The sequence below is a fragment of the Lepisma saccharinum genome, chromosome 15, assembly GCF_977018435.1.
Source record: "Lepisma saccharinum chromosome 15, izLepSacc3.1, whole genome shotgun sequence".
Classification (NCBI taxonomy): domain Eukaryota; kingdom Metazoa; phylum Arthropoda; class Insecta; order Zygentoma; family Lepismatidae; genus Lepisma; species Lepisma saccharinum.
The window spans coordinates 1,704,551-1,720,606 of NC_139243.1; the positions used below are offsets into that span (position 1 = coordinate 1,704,551).

General features: G+C 38.7%; 1 non-coding gene across 1 annotated transcript; it reads left to right on the forward strand.

The window, feature by feature from the left end:
* The first annotated feature begins 7,731 nt into the window (after positions 1-7,731).
* Positions 7,732-7,803, forward strand: TRNAA-UGC (transfer RNA alanine (anticodon UGC)). The gene has a single exon. It is a non-coding gene; the product is annotated as a tRNA-Ala (tRNA).
* Positions 7,804-16,056: the final 8,253 nt, after the last annotated feature.

The following is a 16,056-nucleotide window of genomic DNA, read 5'->3' on the forward strand; positions in this document are numbered from 1 at the left end:
AGGTATTTCTTCAGGTGATCAACCGACACGTTATGTCTGCAATCGGACAACACATTTTTTAGAATTGAAAAAGATCTTTCAACCTCCACAGATGTTACCGGAGCATACTTAAAGCACGCGAGAACATGTGGATCTAACTCAGTTTGTATATTTTCACCTTTCAGAACTTGTTGAATTGCCTTTAATTTGTCCAAGTCCTTATTAGCTGCAATAACTCGCTAACTGTTATTTTTTAATTTCTTAGAAGCATCGGAAGGTAATCCTTTGAACAGGAAATTGTATGCACAGAGTTCAGTCATGCCTCAATTTTAAAGAAAATGCCTAAAATAGGCAATATCTGGCATTTATGAAATAATATAGGCAATATCGTATGAAATAGGCAAAATTAAATTGCCTTTAAATGAAGCTATTCCCTCCCCCCTGGCCTTCGCAACATTCGTTTTCATCATATCTCTAATAGGAAAGAATAGGCATTTTGCTTAACATCCGGTCTCTAGTTATTGCAATACCAATTAAGATGTTCTACACAAGTTGTCGTTCATATTTGAACGGTCACTGCAATGAGGTTACAATTTTCAACTTCATGCCACTTCTTAAGAACATCTTCCTATCGAGAACATGCGATTTCGGCTGTCTGCATGAATAAATCAAGCAGTTTCATCGAACAAGCGAGCACGACCGAAACACGGAAGGAAGGAAGAAGGAATAGAAATCAATACATAACAGGTTCCACTGTGGCAAAGCTCTTAATCCAAGTTCAGATAAGAAGTTACGATAGCAGGCAGCTCAAGAGTGTCATGCACTTGTAGCACAAACTAACAGCAAACTTGCCCAACGAATCGCATTTTTCTGATGCATGCAAATGCCACTTAGATGATCTTCCCAAATCTTTCTTGTTAGAAAAATATTGCATTTCCTGTTTTAAAATCGTTCGACAACATTAGAGCCATATATTTACTCTCTATAGTAAGCAGCACATTATTTAAAGCAGTGAATGTAGTCAAGCTTCTCGTTCGTATCAGCATACCCAGAAATATTTGTTAAATCGTATTGTATTGATTTTATTTAATCCAATATAAATAGGCAATAAAATGTATTTCCCAGCACAAAGTGTAAAACAGTATCTTGTAAAAACAATATTTTCATTGGAATCAAATATCTTCCAAGATATATGTCTACACACTCCGATATGCATACACGATTTATCGACCAATAAATTCATTCGCACATTTTGATCTTCTTCCATTGTTAACTTGCAGCATATTGCGTAAAGTAAAAGTTAATGGAGATGAACAAATGTGTGAACATAAATCTTTATGATTCACTATCATTGTGAATATTTCATCAGATACAAAGATACACAGCATATATAAGACATTTACTTCAAAAACAAAAGAAATAGCACACATTGTTTATATAAACGTGCATAATATTTCAGATCAATACACTTAACACTAATACGTTAATAGACATGCAAATGCAAATTGGAGTAAAAATATGACAACTGATTTGAAGTGCCTCGATATTTGAAAATTTACAGTAACCATAAAACGTGTTATCCGAGTGTAGAAGCAGCAATCTGAATACCTAGAATATAAGAGGAAACAATATCATTCAGTCAGGCATGTAGCCAGAAGGAGGGTTAAGGGGCAGAAGCTCCCCCCACGAAATCCTACAAATATCTAATTTAAATGTTATTTTCATTCTTAATAATAGAAAAAGTTATAATCACAGAAAACAGTACATCGAAAAAAGGTTAGTATTAATAGAGGAACCAGGTTATATTCTTATATTCTACCATTTAATCAAAAGAATAAATGGATCCACAGCTTCCAAAACTTATAGTTTTCTTTGTAAGAGGTCACAGAATATGAAGGAACTTTATGAGTAAAATGTACCACTAACTGTTATAGCCTTCTTTTTGAACGATTGTGTAAAAGTTAATAACAAAATACAATAACTATGATTTTCAGCACACTAACTACAACATATAAGAAAAATAATGGACAACAATTGTGTTAGATATTCTCGCTGATACGGTGGATCGAGTAGCAACGTCTCTCCGTTTATGTAATAATAATAATAAAATTTGGATTGAAATTGGTATATTTTAATAACTTATAATAGTTATTGTAAAATAACAATAAATATTATTGCCATTATTACTTGTACTAATCAAGTTTTATCTATGGCCTAACCGCTCTAGCGACGTCCTTGCTGATAAGCGATGAGCCCCCGCCCCCGAAATAAAATTCTGGCTGCGGGCCTGCATCCAGTATTATTTCATAAAGAGTAGTTTCAGAAAAGTATCGGAACAACTTTATGTATTGTATTTATATGTATGTATATAATTATTCAAAGGTCTAGTTGACATGGACATGCGTAACAAAACAACGCAATGAATAATTACCTAGCATAAGTATTTCGTGTAGGCCAATGGTACGCAAAGTGTGCGCCGCGAAATGTTTCAATATTTTCACTAAAATTACACTTTGTTGTTAGTCTACACAGAGTTTTAGTATCTGCTTTCTACATGTAAAATGTTTCTGCATTTGAAATATGTGTTCATTTCTTAACTTAAGGCAAGGAACCTAACCACACTACCTGAACATTGAAAGTGTTAGATTGGCCTACATTCTGACTTGGAACACTTATAGGGCGCCGTGAAACGAAAACATTTTGGAACCACTGCTGTAGGCTATAGGGTTTTACAAATTTTAAAAGCAAACAAGAAGCAAAATATTAGATTCATAGGCGTAACTTGGTGGGGCCAAGGGGACGCTCGCCCTTCCCAAAATTTTCTGGTTTATTAAAATTTACAAGTTAGGGGACCTGAGGACCTGAGGAGGAAAGTAATAAAGAATAATATTTGTGATTTCGGAAACGTCACAGTTATTTAGAAAATTATCCTGGACGCTGTTTTTATGGAATGGAAAACTTTTCGAGTCTCATCCCCCAAAGTTAAGCTTCAGATTTGATTCTATCGCCTCAAAATTAGGCCCAAAGTCTGATTCTGACCCCTCAAAATTAGGTCCAATTTTAATTCTGCCCCCTAAAAATTAAGCCCAGTTTAATTCTGCACCCTCAAAATTAGGCCCCGTTTAATTCTGCCCCTCAAAATTAGGCCCAGTTTAATTCTGCCCCCTAAAAATTAATCCCAGTTTAATTCTGCACCCTCAAAATTAAGTCCAGTTTAATTCTGCCCCCTAAAAATTAGGCCTAGTTTAATTCTGCCTCCTCAAAATTAGGTCCAATGTGATTCTGCCCCCTCAAAGTTAGGTCCCAAATTACGCCCATGATTAGACTATATAAACAGTTATAAATCAAAAAGTTATAAATAACTTGGACATTCCACGAGACATTGCCATAAAAATAATGATAATAATTTATCCTTAGCGATTAGTACAGCAATGGCCGAATCAAATATTTATACAATTAATTCACAACACATCACCATTTAAATGATTATCTATCAGAATTTTTATCAATAAAAATATCGTTACACTTTACTAAGATCATGGAATTTCGTCTATATATCTAGGAACTTGTAGGTAAGCAGTGACTATCACAAAATAGTCGCTATCCACCATCGATTACTACTAATACACCTGTGTATACATAGAAGCAGCGGCGGCGATTGGGTTCCAAAACCGGGGGGGAGGGGGTCAGGTGCCAAAATGGGGGGCAATTGCCCCCCCCAATCGCCGCCACTGCATAGAAGATATAGGGTTACCAGACGTCCTCCTTTCATGTGGACATGTCCTACATTTTAGCATGTCTGGGAGCAATTTTAAAATTTTAAAAAAAATGTAATTAAAAATAAGTTTTCCAGTTAGCGACAGATAATCACAGCGAAATTATCTCCTGATGGGAGTTTACTACCTCTATTATAAAATTTGAGGTTGCAACCCCACCCCCCTAAAGTAGAGCACATATGGTATTACTTAATTATCTCGTATTCGAAGAAGAAGGCCTCGTATTCGTTCGGCACAGTTACAACGATTTCAACTGATCAGAGATTTATAGTTATATTTTGACCAAAACTGGAAAAAAAATAGCTAGTCAGAAAAAGAAACACGTAGTAGTGTCATTGATTAAGTTTGGGACTTTTGTGCTCAGGAGATCAATTCAAAAATCACTATTTTTGAGCTGAAATTGGTTAATTTCACGTTATTTGCTACTATTTGACTATTTCCAAGTATTATGTATAGCTTATTTACTGTGATTGATTGTGTTCAGTGGCGGCGATTGGGTTACAAAACTGGGGGGTAAGGGCAGTTTACTTTTCCTTGGTAGATAAGGTTTAGCATAGTGCGGGGGGTAAAAGTGGCAAAAAGTTGAGGGCAACTGCCCTCACGACCCCCTTAATCACCACCACTGATTGTGTCATACGTTTCGACTTATACCTTGTAGATGTTCATTGAGGAACAACCTGTTCTAGTTTTTGCTTGCATGTAGTAATATGGTATCCCTAACCTGTTAGGAATTCTCAACTAACCTGGCGTGTAGAATGCTTGAAACTTCGACTCCGACTTTCTGACAACATTAGTCGCTGGCCATTGCTTTAACTTCCTTTACAAATCTCTCTAGAATCACTTCGGCATCTCTCTGGCAAGCTATAAGTGCACGGTCTGCTATTATGCCTACATGAAGTTTGCTGGCGTAACCAAGGATTGTAAAACCAACACCTGCGAAAATAAAACATTTACAAACATTTTTCTTGTTTGCTTGGAGGGAGACTGGACGACTGAGAGGCATTCGTCTCTGCAATGGCGTGCCCAAGGGGCTTTGGTGGGGGTTATAATCCCCCTTTTGGTCCAGTATTTCTAAACAGAAGAACGCTGAAGTCTTGAAAATATGGCAAAATGAGGACTGGCTACTTACAAATATACACATAACCCCTCCCTTTCGAAAATCCCGGACACGGCCATCCGGTCCCGCTCCCGACTTAGGGAAATTCAAAATGGCCATTTTTAAAAGTGGTTAATTAATTAACGATGTTTTCTTCATTGTATGTGTCTGGAATCTCTCGGGATTTGTTTGTTTTTATTCCAGAAATGCATATACAATCACTTAAGGTGAAAAATGACGTAGAATTTGAGATTTCTAGTGTCGGCAAATTTCAAAAACTTTTCCGTACCGAAAATTTCCAGATTTAGTTGGGAACTTTCGAATTTTTCCCGTCCCGAGGGTCGGGATGTAAAATAATTCCCTTCCCGATCCCGTCCCGACCAAAAAGTTTCTGTTCCGCACATCCCATAAAACCCGAACCTTTCTTCGAAAATCCTGCGTGCTTGGAACATATAATGAATGTTTCATGACAAAGAATATTCTGACCCGATGCATTCATACAAAATTTAACTTTACGTTGAGGACAAGCAGCGCCGTCGCCAAAATTAATCATCTGGGGGTGCTGAGGGGGTGCGGAAGGAAATTTTGGGGGTGTGATTTTCGGGCTTTAACGCTGCAAACTTTGGAGTATATGAACCACCTCCTCTAGTGGGAAGGGAGGAACATTTATTTCTTGGCCATTTTGATTTATTAAATGTTTACTGTCTTATTTTAAACGTCATGTTTAGGGCTGATTGCTAAGTTTTAGACCTCAGAGAGAGCTAACACCGTGTTCACAGGTGTTTCTTTTTTTTACGTTGGGAGGTTAGTTTTAGGTGGCACGGTCGATATTTTAGACTCCTCGGGTTTGGGGGTAGTGGGGGGGGGGGAGGTCGCCTTCAGTCTCAGGTTCTTCCCTCAAATCTGAAACACTTAAGAGGGGCCATTGATCTGAAAAGACATGGAAAGCTCAGACTGATTTCATTCAAACACAATATCAAGTACCTAGCTACGATAATTACAGATGAAAATATCTAATTTTAAAGCTGTTGGCGTAGCGTGGCGACTTGCTCCATATTTGACACCTCGGCCCTCTCCAACCACGCACTATATTTGAAAGCCTTCGTTGCAAAACTTTAGCCTAGAAATACTCTAAAATTACTTATAGTAGTTTCATTTCTTAATCTTAATCTCTGAAGAGCAGTCTGGGATTTGAAAATATCAGTTAAAGGTGAAAGAATCGTTTTGTTACGCCATTTTTGAATCAGATATGTTTTATATGTTGAAATATGAAAAATATATCGCTTACCAAATAAAATACACCATATTGCCCCAATCTCATCGACTGCCTTCGCGATTATTATTTCCTTTTAACTCATTTATTCATGTAATTCTTCTTTAGTATGCGACGTTTTGGTTAAAATTATACTAAGATTTATAAAAGGATGACATGGTAAATGAGAACACGGCCACGGGCAACTTTCTTTTTAACACATCGATCAGAAAGCTTCAAAAACATGGATTTTCTCAATACCGTACTTCGCACCCCTTCATTAGTAGTGCGTTTTCAGTTATGTTACTAACTAATCATTAAAGGAATGCCTCAATACCATCATGCTTCACTGCATGTGAAGATAGAGTACCAGACAGGGGTGGAAATTTTCGGTAATTATCGTAAGACCTAACATTCCAGTTATCAAGTATTAAGCCCCGTTTAATGAAATTATACGTAATAAAATATTCCGTAATAGAGGTCTCTGAGGCTTCGTCACTGTGGATATTCATATATTCAATAAGTATATACGTATATATATATATTTATACTTATTGATAGATTTGAAAACCTGCCTCCCCCCACTCCAATATAAGTTCCGACGTCCCTGTATGACGACATGACATAATATGACAATCTAAGGGTTAGGGTTTTCAATTGAACGTACGGCATGGGTTCGATCCCGGATTCAGTCTCCGGGAATTTCCGGCCTGTGTATAGGGCCGGTGGCAAGTCACCATGGTGAGGAAATTGGGGAGTGAGTGAGGGTAATCCGGTCGCGACGTCCTACAACGGCTAGGGGTTGGTCGGGCTGACCACCCGTTCCCCTAGTCTGTCTGGCTGCAGATCTCCCTGGTGGTCCGCGTGGGAGGGAGGCCAGCAGTCTGTAGGTAAGCCAGGGCCGAATATTAGCCTGTAGCGCTATAGGGTTTAGGTTTTAGTAGGGGGTGCGGAAGAAAATTAAGGGGTGCGCAAGCACCACTACAAGAATGGCTAGTTGAAATTAGAAAAAAAAAGTTAGATAACGATATCGTAAATCCCAATTCACGAGCAAGCAGTGACATTCAGGGCCATCTAGTAGCGATTACTTGAACTGCTTCAAGTTACCAATATTTACACGAAAGCATGAACTCGTGCACATACGATAGCCTGATATTATGCAATTCTTTAAAAAAAATCTTAGATCTATACAATATTGTGAAAAATACTATCGACCAAGGTACGACCTGAATATTACATTTTAACAAAAAATACAGTGAAGCGAAAATTGTTCACAAAAAATATACTCACATTTTCAGTAATCGTTGTAACTATTTTTTGTGTATAACAATACAACTTGAGATGATGTTAATTTATAAAACCTAATTGAAACTCTGTTTATTGCAAATAGTGCGCATGTTACATTTATCTAGGAATATTAGCAGCATATACGGATAATACATATTCGGATTTTGTTATGTTGCAAGAAAACACAAGAGAAAGATTGGTCACATTAGTGTAAATAAGACAAACCTCAATTTCTTCTTTGAATTATATGAATGTTTTACTCATACTGAAAATAAATGAATTATGCTACTAGATAATGGTGTCAGAACAAGTTCATGTTTGAGTGAATGGTAAATTCCATCGGGGGTGTAGCTCAGTGGTAGAGCGTTCGCTTTGCATGTGAAAGGCCCCGGGTTCGATCCCCGGCACCTCCACTTTTTGATATTTTTTCATACCAAAGTAAATGTTTAGTGGTGAATACTTTTATGTTATAACATCATGGAAGATTGAACCCATAATTTTAATAAATGGGTGCGAGGTGTAGGTTTTTTTTTAAAAAAATTAAGTGGAACGCTCCATTGCCATTTCTGGCAAATCGGAACGGGAAGGTTCCGATTTGCTCCGGTCCATTTCGAGTTATGTTTATAATATTACAACTACCTGCAGGTAATAATAATTTGTCCCATGTCTGAAAGGGAAAGATATAACTTTTTTCCAATTTTTCAGATATTTTATTCTTTTTCCATGCATTCAACCTTATGTTTTTGAGTCTGAAACAGTGGAAGGATAGTCCCATTGTGGAATTCTTTATCTGAACATTTAAACACATGCAAAAATACAATAATTTCCCCAGAAATGGTCGCTAGAATAATGCACAGTCAAATCTTATTCTTAAAACTGTCCTCCCTCCCTATCAATATACTTTTGTTTGCGGATGATTGTAAACTCTTCAAGGAGATCTCATCGCATCATGACATGACGATTCTTCAAAATGCTCTCACAGAACTTGTTAAGTGGTGTCGTCAGTGGAATCTACAATTAAACCCTCAGAAATGCTCTTTCCTTACTTTTTCCCTAAAAAGAACAAAGTGGTGTCTGCTTATGCTATTGAAAACAATCCAATCCAAAAAGTTTCCACTCAAAAGGACCTAGCTATTATCATGGATGAAAAATTCACTTTCCATTGTTTGCCATAGAATACCATCTTTCCGACATGTATCCAAATCAGACATGGCTGCTCTGAATATTCACTCTTCATCCTTTCGTCGTGATCTATCGGACATGAAATTTTTATACAAGATAATAAATGGCAAAATCAGAAGTGATCTCCTAATCAGTGAATTTACACTTAGGGCACCCCAAAAGCAAATGTGCAACCTGCAACTCTTCAACAACCCAACCACTATAGGCTATCCCTTCTACAACGCTCCTCATTTTACAGGCTGCCAGAAATCTACAACAAAGTTCCCCTGGATGTAGATATTTTCCTTCCAGAAAGTAATTTTTGTACATTACTGACCAAGAACATGTAAATCTATCTCATCTTGTTATTGTTTTTATCTTTTGTTATCTTTGTTTCTTTGTTATTGTTTTTATCTTTTGTTATCTTTGTTTCTACTTTTTGTTGTTTCAGTGTAAAATGGCTAAATAAGACTGTATCTAAAACTATGAGTAAATAAATAAATAATGACCAAATTAAATAGCATTGTTCAAACTGGCCAGCATTTGTAGAAACTTTTATTGAGAAATAAAATGGTATTTATTGCTTTCAACTATGATATTTTAATGGATCAAACTATAATGAAATGCTTATAGTTAGAGGCACATATTTTTGGTAAATAAAGAAGCAAATTTTCGGTACAAAAACGGAGTCAATTTCGGGTTCAAAAGCGGTAAATAAAATAAAATATCGGTGTTATAACGGTGAAAAATTGGATGAAAAGTGATATATAAAAATACATTTTTTGGTTTTAAAATTGTGAATATAATCCTAAATTTGATTTAAAAACTACACTTATTCCACAGAATTAACATTTCACTTCTAATAGCACATTTATGTAGTTATCAGAGTATTAAGTTTATTTCTGTGTAAAGGAGTCCATTTTTGCTTCTCCAATATTAACAGCAGAATTAATCAATTTTCCGGGAATTGCATAACTCTCACGATAATTCAGACCTCAGAAGGTGTAGCGTCGGTGAATAAACCCTGAATTTCGTGTTTAAGAGTTAATTTCGCTTTTTGCAGTTCATTTCGCATTATTTCGTGACAAAACATGGTCACAAAATGCATCTCAGACCTTTCAAAAACATGAACAATTAACACTACAATGTGTTTTTTCAAATTTCGTTTTTTCGTCAAAAACTAAATATGCATGCCCCTACTTATAGTATATTATGTACAGGGTGACAATTAATGAACTATATGAAATAAAACTGTCATAATTTCTGAACGGTTCGCGTGATAACGTCCAAACTGCGTGGCTGGCCACAGGGCATGATGGGAATTCATATGCGTATGTGCACGCAACGTGTTGATGTCGGCCATTTGCAAGTGAAAATGTCCTGGAGGAGTATTTTGGAGACCGCATTCTGGCTTGGGGTACCCAGAGGCCACTGGAAGGGGACTCGCTTAGCCGCCATATTCCCCGGATCTGAACATATGTGACTCATTTTTGTGGGGCTATGTTAAGGACAAGGTGTACAGAAATAACCCCAAAACCATTGCCGAGCTGAAAACTGCCATTCAGGAGGTCATCGATGTTTCGACACTTCAGCGGGTCATGCAGAATTTTGCTGTTCGTCTGCCCCACATCATCGCCAGAGATGGCAGACATATCGAAATATGTCATAACATAAATCCGAATGTCTGTAGTGCCGTTTCCATGTGCAATACAGTTTGTGTACTACGTGGTTTGTCACTAATTTCCGTTTTATTTCATATAGCTCATTAATTGTCACCCTGTATTAATGTTACCTGTATGGCCTCTATTTGGAACAAAAAAGGTGATGTTTTCAATCATGTCTCCACCAACGGTCAAGCATTCCTCTGGTCCAGGAAGGTTACTTATTACAAGTGTACTGTGTGATTTCTGAAGCATAGGCCGCAGCAGAGGGAAGGGGACAGAAGTTGCTAAGGTATTTAGGAGCCAAAAGTTGATCTGAAAATCAGGAGCTGTTCGTAGAAGGGTTGTTTGTGACTGAACGTGTTGCAGTCGCTTCCTGAAATTTGCTCCAACAGCCACTGGCAGAGTTAATAATGCAAGAGTAAAATCGTTCTTTAGTTCTTGTGGCAAACAGCTAGATGGCATTAGTGCAGGAATGACAGCTGTGACATGATGAGGCACGTGTGATGAACCGTGCTGTAAGAAATACCATTCGAGACTTGCTGACAGGGCTGTAAGAAGTATATCACTGAGTTTCGAACCAGTTTTAGCTTGGATTCTCTTCACGGTTTTCTTTTCGATTGGTTGTGTCCATGAAACAATTTTATATCCTGACAATTGTGGACCATGGAGTAAGTTACTGTCATATCTTGATGCTTGATGGTACAGGACAACGGGTGTCAATATGATTGATTTCATTACCACTAAGACTCGCTGTATGATTGGAACCTGGTTATTCTTCTCAATAAGCTTGTTAATGATACGCAGGTCACTTGCATGATCAGTGAGAGGCATTAAGAACAGTCTCAGTAGTGCCACACCGTCACCTATTGAGTGATGAATTCTTAATAGGACAGGGTACCTTTCTTCAGCACCATCTGTCTTATGAAGGGGCGGGCCAATAAGGATTTCCCATGGCGATGTCTTTCTTGAAAAAGGAGTATTGCTAAGTCTGCCAACAAGCATTTTTAGATCATCTTCTGTGATCATTTCAACGTCAATATGCATCTCTCTAATGTGATCCTCGATTTTAAAGTTACGAACATTTTCCCAGCAGAAGTAGCCAAGTCGGTATGTATATCTCTGCAGTAATTTCGACGCTCGATTTAACAATAGTCTGTCTTGAACTACAACACGCAATTTATCAATATCAGGTTTCCCTTTCATTATAACAAGAATATTGATTGCAGAGAGGGATTTGGAATTTTCTAATGCCCATACTGCATCCATACCACGCATAAGTACACAGTAGTTACTACGGGTTAACTTCAAGTAAATATGAACTCCACCACGATACAGTGCACAGGTCAGCATCACTACAATAAGAAACGGCACAATACCGATAAAAATCAAGAGAAGTATAGCAAAAACTGCACGGATGGATAAAATTTTTTCCAACCTAATCCTGCTGAGTAATGTAAGAACAAATCCAGTGGCGAGCCCCAGACGAACTGCGGAAACGTCATTGAGCTCAATAGAAGCTGCATCAGTGGCATTTAACGACCAATTAAGATGGGTGAAGAAGGATGCAAGGTCTTCACTCAGTGAAGGATTGTTGCTTAAAAGCCATGATTGCAACGGTGACGAATCATAATCCGTTGATGACCTGGCACCACCCTCTAACCAATCCAGATCCATTCTCAGTTTCTCGAAGAGTTGTGCCACATCCAAACAACGATAGCTGGATCTGAAAAATAAAGGCAAGGACTTCACAGGGTTATCAACAAAACTATGGTTTACAGTAGACCGTAGCTGAACTTTTTTCCTTAGCATTCCAAGAATTCACACGAGCCTTTCTCAAGATCTATGTACAGTCACAGACACTTCTGGGATGTAATGAACCCACTGAAAGTCAATGGAGTTATTACAACACAGAAGTGTCTGTGACTGTACACACCAATGATAACTGACTACAAAACAGTTACATTTTTGTAAGCAGCCAGTTTGCAATTTTTACTGATTATATTTTGTAACTTGCAATACATTTCATTGTGTTCAAAGCTCTTGAGAATGATAGAACAGAAAATAAGTTCTTTACTTACTACAGAACACCATTCAGCCTTAGGCTGCTCTACACCTAACTCCACAATTTAAAGAGACAGTACATGTATTCATGGCATTAGAATAACGGATTTAATATAAATGATTTGACAAACATAAAAATAGTAAACAATTAAAATAATACAATGTATATTAACTGTCAAAATGGAAATATGATTTACATATTGTTCACTGATTTAAATCATTAATGGCAAAATTAAAACCGAATTCCTTGTCAACAAATTTCATCTACGAGTACCCACACAGCCAACCCGCAACGAAAAGCTCTTTCACATTCCCGCTACAAGGCTCTCTCTCCTACAGCGGTCTCTTTACTATAGGCTCCCCCACTTATATAATAACCTGCCTGTAAATGTTGATATTTTCTTGTCAGAACACAGTTTCTGACAATCGCTAAGAATGTACGTGTAACAATTTTTTTTTCATCTGCCATCTTGTATTGTCTTGTTTCTTTTTGTTGTTATTTTTATTTTTATTATTGTTTTTATTTTCTTCTTGTTGCTACAGTTTCAGTATAAAATGGTCTTTCAGTACTGTATCTGAAACTTTAATTAACTAAATAATAAGGTTAAATAAATGTCATAAGAATTTATTGTCGTTATTAAATGTTGCAATTTGCCTGTTTGCAGGTTGTCTAAACTTGAGGAGAAAAAGCTGTTGCAGAAGGGTATGGTTCCCTTTTTAATAATAACAACAAGAAAAACAACCCATGGTGCAACAGCGTGTGAGGGCCAAGGCCTACCTCCCGATTGCAAGCCTCACTTCCATTCCTTGGCATAGGTGGGAGATCGTCCAACCAGTTACAGGGTGACATGTGGTCAGCATGACGATCCCCTGGCGTTGTTGTAGGTTTTCATGATCAGGTTACAATACTCATTTGTAGCTCCCTAATTTCCTCACGATAATGGGTGGCCACTGGTCTCATACACAGACTGAATTTTCAGGAGAAAACTTGTTATGCTTCACCCAGGGGGCTCGAACCTGCACGTCTCCCATAACCGGAGCTCAAAGTTTGTGCCTTAGACCACATGGCCACCATGCGGGACAGTTCTCTTTTTATATCAGTCATAAATTTTACCCGATCTCCCCCCACTTTTTAAAAATCTTAGCCAGGTGGGGATATAACCCCCAATTCCCTATTGGGCATACTACTGTGAAGGAGAACAATGATTTAAGATACCCAAGGTCAAGGGCATATCCAGGGGGTGGGTCCAGGGGGTCTGCCCCCAAATTCTCTTTGAAAATACTATGGTAGATTTGCATACTTTCCGATAAGACACTTGATGTCCTGTTAGAAAATTATCTGTGTGCGCGCACGGTTTGTGGATTCCGAAAATACCACCCACCAAAATTCGAACAAGTGCTCTTGGGTTACCAGGCAGGTTAAGTTGGTGTGGCTCCCGTTTTTCTTTCCTGGACATTCTAATCCGCCGCACACCAGATGGAACACTCGGACATAGTGTATATAGAAAACCTACTCACACCAACCTCTACGTTAATGCCCGTAGTTTTCATCACAAGGCTCAACATCTTGCGGTTCTCAACACACTAGCCCACAGAACAGTAACCATTTCGGACGAAGAAAACCTACATTCAGAACCCAACCACCTTACAACCATGCTACAACAGAATGGATACATCATCAGGGACATCAACAGGGCAATCAATAAGGCCGTGACATCTTAGTGGAAACCAAACCTGGACAACAGTGTGGTCCTTACAAGGGCCGATTCTTCACCACTCGGACCAGCCAAACCTTGGGATGTTGTCCCTTCACCACACAGCCCCCATGCCAGCAGCAACACAGGAGAATGTCCCACTACAACAGTTTTATCTTTTATTGAGCACACCTCTGGGAAATTAAGTATAATTCTAGCAAGACACGGAGCAAAGACCATCCACAGACCACCACTCAAGACCAAGGCTCTTCTCTGCTCAGTCAAGGATTACCTGGAGCTCAGGATTCCAGGAGTATACCATGTGAGTGTGGGACACCATATATAGGGCAAATAGGATGCATCATTAAAAGCAACACAATAAACATCAGCGCTACATCAGATTATTCCAATCAGAAAAGTCAGGACTTGCAGAACACAGCATCACAGAGGGGCACAGGGTTTTATTTGCTGACATCAAAATAATAGCCAAATGTGCCAGTTACTGGGGCAGACGAGTAAAAAAAGCCATACCCATATCACGGGAAAACACCAATCTCAACAGAGACGTAGGACTCCAGCTCAGTCACGTCTGGAATTCGCTCCTCCGTAAACACAAAGCTCCAGTCAATAAGAACACCAGGATCCAGAGCGAGCCAATAAGAAGACAAGAGTCTAAACTCCGCCCCATAATAGTCATATATTTAACCCTACACTGGTCTCCATTTCTATATTTCCTGATGATGAGACCAATGTATGCGCCTGGTAACCCAAGAACACTTGTTCAAATCACGTCACCAGGAAAGCTACAATTCCTACCGACCAAAATATTTTTTAATCTGGCTTGAGTGAGAAACTGTTTTGGGACAGTAACTGAAGTTTGTGTTTCTTTAGAATTAATACATGAAGAGGTGAAATACTAACAAATATATTGCATTATGTACCAAACAGTAAAAATGAACTATTGTTAGTGTGTGAAACTCAATTTCTAGAAAAACATGATTCACTTCATGTTAAAGTCCATGCGTTTACATCGTTAACATCGAAGACTAAAGAAACCCGCCGTCACAAATGTGGTTGGGGATAAATAGCGGGCGAATTGTTTTCGTCCAATCACATTCAACCTTCAGCCAATGGGCGCAGCCGTCATTCTGCTCGTCTACTCCAAGTGGAGTCTCAGTCACATGACTACGCTGTTGCCGTACTTTGCAATTTCAATGTGGCGAGCGTGGGAAGGTGCTTCGGTTCGGAGGGACAAGGTGGCATAGAGTAAATGTGGAGAGAAGATGTGTGGCAACACTTTGCGTTGAATGTGATTGTTGGAGCTGGTGGGCGCACTCCGTGGACTTCAAAGCCAGCCAGTCGTTAACGTAGCTACCGCATCAACTATACTTCATGTTTTTGTTAAATGTCTTCAACCTTGTCAGGTAAGTGGAGCTGTCCGAGTGAACCATCCCAAGCAAGTGATTTTCTAGCCGCAGTTGAAAAGGGGACTTTCTTAATTGTACTCTTTATCTGAGAAAAGTTTTTCAGTTTCACTGCACAGTTGTCAAAGCTTTTAGAGCCCTCATCACAATTTAGACTCTGCTCTTTCTTACTCAAGAGATGACACAGAAATGCTTCAGAGACATCGGGAGATTTCAGATCAAGAGGGCAGCCAAATACGAGGGGCGTATGATAAAGAATTACACTTTATTGTATTCGATACATACAGACATAGATACATTTAATCGGCTATATGCACTTCTCAACATAGTCCCCCTGGAGCTGTAGACACTTACGCCAGCCGTGTGGAAGTCGTTCGAGACCATTTTGAAACCAGTTCTTTGGAGTTGTGTGCACCCATCGCTGGACAGCCTCATGGAGTTCCTCACAATTGTTGAAATGGTGACCACGCAGGGGCTTCTTCATGGCGCCAAACAAGTGAAAATCGGATGGTGCCAAATCGGGAGAGTATGCTGGATGTCGTAACACCTTGAAACCCAGTCGGTCAATAGCAGCTGTTGTTTCACGACTGGTGTGCGGCCGGGCATTGTCATGTAGGAGAAGCACACCTTTGCCCCATTTGCCTTGCCTCTTCTTTTGAATT